This window comes from Ascaphus truei, chromosome 13 (assembly GCF_040206685.1).
Source record: "Ascaphus truei isolate aAscTru1 chromosome 13, aAscTru1.hap1, whole genome shotgun sequence".
NCBI lineage: Eukaryota > Metazoa > Chordata > Amphibia > Anura > Ascaphidae > Ascaphus > Ascaphus truei.
In genome coordinates this window covers 23,304,831-23,312,343 of record NC_134495.1, presented here as the reverse complement: position 1 = coordinate 23,312,343, position 7,513 = coordinate 23,304,831, and positions in this window count along the sequence as shown.

Sequence of the window (7,513 nt, the reverse complement as noted above, 5' to 3'; positions counted from 1 at the left end):
AGTCCTCTTGTTGCCGCTGGGCCCTGGCTCTTCCCAGCTGCAGGCTTCCTTAACTGTACCGCGCGAGCTGACGCCGGTGCGCACAGGGCCTCTCTCTGATGCCGGTGTGTGCCGGACCTGGGCCCAACTTCTGGCATGAGAGAGAGGCTCGGCACGCACCGGCGTCAGAGACTCCCGCGATACAGTGAGGGAGGCCTGCAGTTGGGGAGAGCCGGGGACCGGGGGCAACGAGAGGACTGGCAGCTATACAAAGAAGAACTTCCAGTGCCGGCCAGGCCCCCCGCAGCCACTGGGCCCGAGACGCTTCTCTCGGCTTCCCCCCCCCCCCCCCCATCGGTGGCCCTGCTTACTTCTTGTTGTAGTGGGCAAAATAAAGTGCTTGTGCTTTTTTGATTTAGTTGTTTTGATTCCTGTATTTATTTATAGAGAGAGAAAGTTCCTCCAGCTGTTTTTGCCCCCTTCTGGCAGTTACAACCCTGATATGAACTTTGAGGTCCTTGCATGGTGACTATCTGCAGCTCGATCAGGGTCTCTGTTCTGTAGCTGTCGGGAACACCATGTTCAATGGTGTCCGTAAACCCAAAAATATAGCACTTTGTAATTGCAGGTAACCCAAGGTGCAAGTAAGGGCGTCACAACCCTTCAGTTGTATCTTAATATATAAAATCGAATGGTTAGTGCTATCTGCGGTGAATCTGATTGGTCCTCAGCCTCTGGCCAATCAGATTGTTGGGTCTGACGTCACCCAACTGCCACTCTCTTCCCCCTAGGCCACACACACAAACACACACACACACACACACACACACACACACTCACACTCACACTCACACTCACACTCACACAAACACACTCACACACTCTCACACACACTCTCTTTCTCTCCCCGTGCTCCCTTCCACGCCCCCCCTCCCAGGTGCTGCACTCCGCTCCCCCCCCCTCCCTGGTGCTCCACTCCCCCCCTCCCCGGTGCTCCCTTCCGCTCCCCCCCTCCCCGGTGCTTCACTCCCCCCCTCCCCGGTGCACCACTCACCCCCTCCCCGGTGCTGCACTCCGCTCCCCCCCTCCCCGGTGCTGCACTCCGCTCCCCCCCTCCCCGGTGCTCCACTACCTCTCTCCCCGGTACTCCACTCCCCCCCTCCCCGGTGCTCCACTCCCCCCCTCCCCGGGGCTGCACTCCGCTCCCCCCCTCCCCGGTGCTGCACTCCGCTCCCCCCCTCTCCGGTGCTGCACTCCGCTCCACCCCTCCCCGGTGCTGCACCCCTCCCCGGTGCTGCACTCCTCCCCGGTGCTGCACTCCTCCCCGGTGCTGCACTCACCTCCGCTCCATTCACCTCCCTCCCTCCCCGGCGGGGGGACAGGCAGCCGCACGCGGCGCCTAAGATGGCGGCGCCCGGAAGGACACCCTTCCTCCCTGGCGGAGGAACTAAGATGGCGGTGCCCGGAAGGACACCCTTCCTCCCTCGCGGAGGAACTAAGATGGCGGCGGACGTAAGGAGAGATGGTGTGTGTGTGTGTGTCACTGTGTCACTGTGTCACTGTCCACTTTTTTGGTGATTTGTCGACCAGTGTGTGTGTGTGTGTGTGTGTGTGTGTGTGTGTGTGTGTGTGTGTCATCCCCCCTCCTGTCCACTGTCATCCCCCTCCTGTCCACTGTCCCCCCCCTGCTGTCTACCGTCCCCCCTCCTGTCCACTGCCCCCACCCCTCCTGTCCACTGCCCCCGCCCCTCCTGTCCACTGTCCCCCCTCCTGTCCACTGCCCCCCTCCTGTCCACTGTCACCCCCCTCCTGTCCACTGTCACCCCCCCCCTCCTGTCCACTGTCACCCCCCCTCCTGTCCACTGTCACCCCCCCTCCTGTCCACTTTCACCCCCCCTCCTGTCCACTGTCACCCTCCCCTCCTGTTCACTGTCATCCCCCCTCCTGTCCACTGTCATCCCCCCTCCTGTCCACTGTCCGCCCTCCTCCTGTCCACTGTCCCGTCCTGTCCACTGTCCCCCCCCTCCTGTCCCCCCCCTCCCCACTGTCCCCCCCCCTCCTCCCCACTGTCCACTGTACCCACCTCCCCACTGTCCCCCCACCTCCCCACTCTCCTCCCCTCCTCCACACTGTCCTCCCCTCCTCCCCACTGTCCTCCCCACTGTCCCCCCCCTCCTGTCCACTGTTCCCCCCCTCCTGTCCACTGTCCCCCCCCTCCTGTCCACTGTCCCCCCCCCTCCTGTCCACTGTCCCCCCCCCTCCTGTCCACTGTCCCCCCCCCCTCCTGTCCACTGCCGTCCGTCCCCTCCTGTTCACTGTCGTCCGTTCCCTCCTGTCCACTGCCATCCATCCCCTCCTGTTCACTGTCGTCCATTCCCTCCTGTCCACTGTCGTGTCCCCTCCTGTCCACTGTCGTCCGTCCCCTCCTGTCCACTGTCCCGTCCCCTCCTGTCCACTGTCCCCTCCTGTCCACTGTCCTCTCCTGTCCACTGTCCCGTCCCCTCCTGTCCACTGTCCCGTCCCCTCCTGTCCACTGTCCTGTCCCCTCCTGTCCACTGTCCCCGTCCCCTCCTGTCCACTGTCCCCATCCCCTCCCGTCCACTGTCCCCGTCCACTGTCCCCGTCCCCTCCTGTCCACTGTCCCCGTCCCCTCCTGTCCACTGTCCTCCGACCCCTCATGTCCACTTTCCCCCGTCCACTCCGGTCCACTGTCCCGTCCCCCTCCTGTCCACTGTCCTGTCCCCCTCCTGTCCACTGTCCCGTCCCCCTCCTGTCCACTGTCCCATCCCCCTCCTGTCCACTGTCCTGTCCCCCTCCTGTCCACTGTCCCGTCCCCCTCCTGTCCACTGTCCCGTCCCCCTCCTGTCCACTGTCCCGTCCCCCTCATGTCCACTGTCCCATCCCCCTCCTGTCCACTGTCCCGTCCCCCTCCTGTCCACTGTCCCATCCCCCTCCTGTCCACTGTCCCGTCCCCCTCCTGTCCACTGTCCCGTCCCCCTCCTGTCCACTGTCCCGTCCCCCTCCTGTCCACTGTCCCCATCCCCTCCTGTCCACTGTCCCCATCCCCTCCTTTCCACTGTCCCCGTCCCCTCCTGTCCACTGTCCCCATCCCCTCCTGTCCACTGTCCCGTCCCCTCCTGTCCACTGTCTCCCATCTCCTCCTGTCCACTGTCTCCCGTCCCCTCCTGTCCACTGTCTACCGTCCCCTCCTGTCCTCTGTCCCTTCCCCCTCCTGTCCACTGTCCCGTCCCCCTCCTGTCCACTGTCCTGTCCCCCTCCCTTCCACTGTCCCGTCCCCCTCCTGTCCACTGTCCCGTCCCCCTCCTGTCCACTGTCCACGTCCCCTCCTGTCCACTGTCCCCGACCCCTCCTGTCCACTGTCCCCATCCCCTCCTGTCCACTGTCCCCGTCCCCTCCTGTCCACTGTCCCGTCCCCTCCTGTCCACTGTCCCGTACCCTCCTGTCCACTGTCTCCATCCCCTCCTGTCCACTGTCTCCCCCCCCTCCTGTCCACTGTCCCGTCCCCCTCCTGTCCACTGTCCCGTCCCCCTCCTGTCCACTGTCCCCGTCCCCTCCTGTCCACTGTCCCCGTCCCCTCCTGTCCACTGTCCCCGTCCCCTCCTGTCCACTGTCCCGTCCCCTCCTGTCCACTGTCCCGTCCCCTCCTGTCCACTGTCTCCTGTCCCCTCCTGTCCACTGTCTCCTGTCCCCTCCTGTCCACTGTCTCCCGTCCCCTCCTGCCCACTGTCCCATCCCCCTCCTGTCCACTCTCCCGTCCCCCTCCTGTCCACTGTCCCGTCCCCCTCCTGTCCACTGTCCCGTCCCCCTCCTGTCCACTGTCCACGTCCCCTCCTGTCCACTGTCCCCATCCCCTCCTGTCCACTGTCCCGTCCCCCTCCTGTCCACTGTCCACGTCCCCTCCTGTCCACTGTCCCCGTCCCCTCCTGTCCACTGTACCCTCCTGTCCACTGTCCCGTCCCCTCCTGTCCACTGTTCCGTCCCCTCCTGTCCACTGTCTCCCCCCCTCCTGTCCACTGTCTCCCCCCCTCCTGTCCACTGTCTCCCCCCCCCTCCTGTCCACTGTCTCCCCCCTCCTGTCCACTGTCTCCCCCCCTCATGTCCACTGCCCCCCCTCCTGTCCACTTTCCCCCCCCTCCTGTCCACTGTCCCCCCCTCCTGTCCACTGCCCCACCTCCTGTCCACTGCCCCCCCTCTCCTGTCCACTGTCCCCCCCCCTCCTGTCCACTGTCCCGTCCACTGCCCCCCGTCCACTGTCCCCCCCCGTCCACTGCCCCCCCCCGTCCACTGCCCCCCCCGTCCACTGTCCCCCCCGTCCACTGCCCCCCCCGTCCACTGCCCCCCCCGTCCACTGCCCCCCCCGTCCACTGTCCCCCCCCATCCACTGCCCCCCCCCGTCCACTGCCCCCCCCCGTCCACTGTCCCCCCCGTCCACTGTCCCCCCCCGTCCACTGTCCCCCCCGTCCACTGTCCCCCCCCTGTCCACTGTCCCCCCCCCTCCCCTCCTCCTGTCCACTGTCCCCCCCCCTCCCCTCCCCCCCTTCCCCCCCCCTCTGCCCCCCCCCCCTTTCCTTAACTCACGGGCAATGCCGGGTCTCTCAGCTAGTAGTCTATAAACCCCAACCCTATAAAAATGTAGGGGTCGGGTAATGTTCAGGATAATACATTTATTTTAATAATTTTATTTCATGTAGCCCTTGTCTCCCAACGGGACTCAAAGTGCTTCACAATGACACAATTACAAATATATGTAGTGTGTAGGATTTCTACAGAGAGACCCTGGGTAGATGAGGTAACAATCTATGTTTTTGCCTGAGCTACAAGGAGATAAAGTGACTTGCCCAAGGTCACAAGGCGCTGACACTCAGGACGGCAAACAGATTTCCCGCGGCCCAGGACTAGAGTTATGCCCCCCCCCCCCCCACCCCCTGGTGTTGGCAGTACTGCGAGCCCCCTCTATTTCCCCCCCCCCCTCCTCTTTCCATGTATTTCTCTCCCCTCCGTCTCACTCCCTCTCTTCCTAACGCAACCCCTCTCACCTCTCTATCCCCCCCTCCATCAATTACCCAACTATCACTCAATCCCTTCCCCCGGCATGTATTTCTCTCCGCTGCGTCTCTCTTACTCCCTCTTTTCCTCAATCACTCCCTCATTCACCCCCTCTTACAACCCCGCTCTCCCCTCACTCTTCCCCCCCTCCATCAATTACCCCACTCCTCACTCATTCCTTCCCCCTCACCCAATCCCCCCCTACAAAATATGTATTAAAAAATCAACCCCCCCCCCTCACGAATACAAAAAAGATTCCCACCCCCGAATACATAAAAAAATCCCCCACCCCCAAAAAAACTTTTTTGACCCCCTGAGGATCCCGTAGCCGGTGAGAAGGAGTCCTTTCCCCGACGTGCCACCGTACCTGTATGCGCGCGCAGATGCGGAAGTGCAGACGAAGGCCCCATTGACCGCGAGGATCGGCTGATCTAAGTCTGAGGCGCGGGGCAGTATATCTGAGGACTTTTCCTTCTGGAGGATTTCGGGTGATCCGGAGTGGCGAGAGTGTGCCCTTAAAGCACTCAATGCTTTTGATACTTCGGAGAATGTGAGTGTGTCCTTTCCCCATTTTAGTTTCATTTGCATGTGTATTAAACTGTGTTACGCTATGTCCTCTTTACGTATTCTTTAAGAAAGAGTTGCAAGCGACCAGTTATTCTCCTGTTACGATCCATGTGAGTGATTTGTTCACTACGACACACGAGCACATTGTTCACTTGGTATTATTGGTTTTTAGTATTTATTTAGTTAGCATTATATTGCGCTTCTTTTTTCACTATAGGTACCTATACAGAAAGTGCACCAACTGTTCTTACACTTTATATAGTGGGCCGTGCGGTCACACACACTGGAGTGGGAGGCGTTATATCCTCGTGGACATCTGGGTGGTTGGGTGCCTGAGTGCCCCATCAGGTACTGTGGACACAGTGTGGGTTACACAGTGGTGGGTCATTGCCCTGCGTGGTTGGATGGTTAGCTGTAACCAGTAGTATTATTGTTATCATTGTTTGGCATTTCGTATATGTTCATAGTAAAGCTTCATTGTTCTGTTGCATCAATGTGTGTGTTGTACATATATGGTCCTGCATGGGGTGATCCCGCGCAGGTGGAGGCGCTGTTACATAACGAATCAGGTACACCCCAGGCTCCCCGTGGCGGAGGTTCAGGTCTCTTGCGAGCCACAGTTAAAACATCACACACACCGTAGACGCCTTATCTCCCAGGGGGTGGGGGAAAGTGCGCTACACACATCCCACCATACTATACAAACAAACTATGGGTAACACTGGGACAGTGAGATAGATATGATTTATGAGCCACCAAGTCTCTCCTTCCCTCTGTAGAGTGACAAAATGACTGAAGAGACCAATGGAACACCGAGTCACACAGGGATAGTCAGTGGGATCCCATAGGATGGAGGTAAAGGTAAGTAAGTATGACACATCAAGTCTGACCAACCTGGGATTAAATGGAATTGTTTGGCGTCTGTGACACAGGCTTAGTTGTTGTTTTGTGTATTATGATAGACAGGCATTCTACCAATACCCCTAGTACAGCCCTACAGCGATAGAGGTACATATACAATCTCCCATGGAGGATACAGAGTGAAGTAAACAGGTTTTTCTTCCAGTATCTCAAGTCTCCCTATAGACTTAAACCTACTGGGGTTTTTTTTTAAAGCAGTTAGATAAAAAAAAATCTGTGGCATCAAACACATAAAAGAGGATGAACCGCAACAGGAAGAGATCGCTGCATCTGGTGGTGTCGCCACAAAGGAATATACAATTAAACAGATTTCCACCGATCACCTACAAAAGACAACGAGACCCTGAGAGGCACAATTGTCCACAGTAAGTCCTGATTGCGAGAGGGTTCATGTGTTTGTGAGTTTGTCTTTTCCAATTCTTTGTGCACTCCCAGTCCCAGAACAGGGACAGTTTATTATATCTGCTAAAGCCTTGGAATAGCCAAATGAAAAAGGTCAGAGCGACATCTTTAATAGGTGACACACCTAAAAGTCAGCGACATCTATAATAGGTGACATACCTAAAAGTCAGCGACATCTATAATAGGTGACACAGCTAAAGGTCAGCGCGACATCTATAATAGGTGACACACCTAAAAGAGCGACATCAATAATAGGTGATACAGCTAAAGGTCAGAGCGACATCTATAATAGGTGATACAGCTAAAAGAGCGACATCTATAATAGGTGATACAGCTAAAAGAGCGACATCTATAATAGGTGATACAGCTAAAAGAGCGACATCTATAATAGGTGAGACATCTAAAAGTCAGAGCGACATCTATAATAGGTGATACAGCTAAAAGAGCGACATCTATAATAGGTGATACAGCTAAAAGAGCGACATCTATAATAGGTGATACAGCTAAAAGAGCGACATCTATAATAGGTGATACAGCTAAAAGTCAGAGCGACATTTATAATAGGTGATACAGCTAA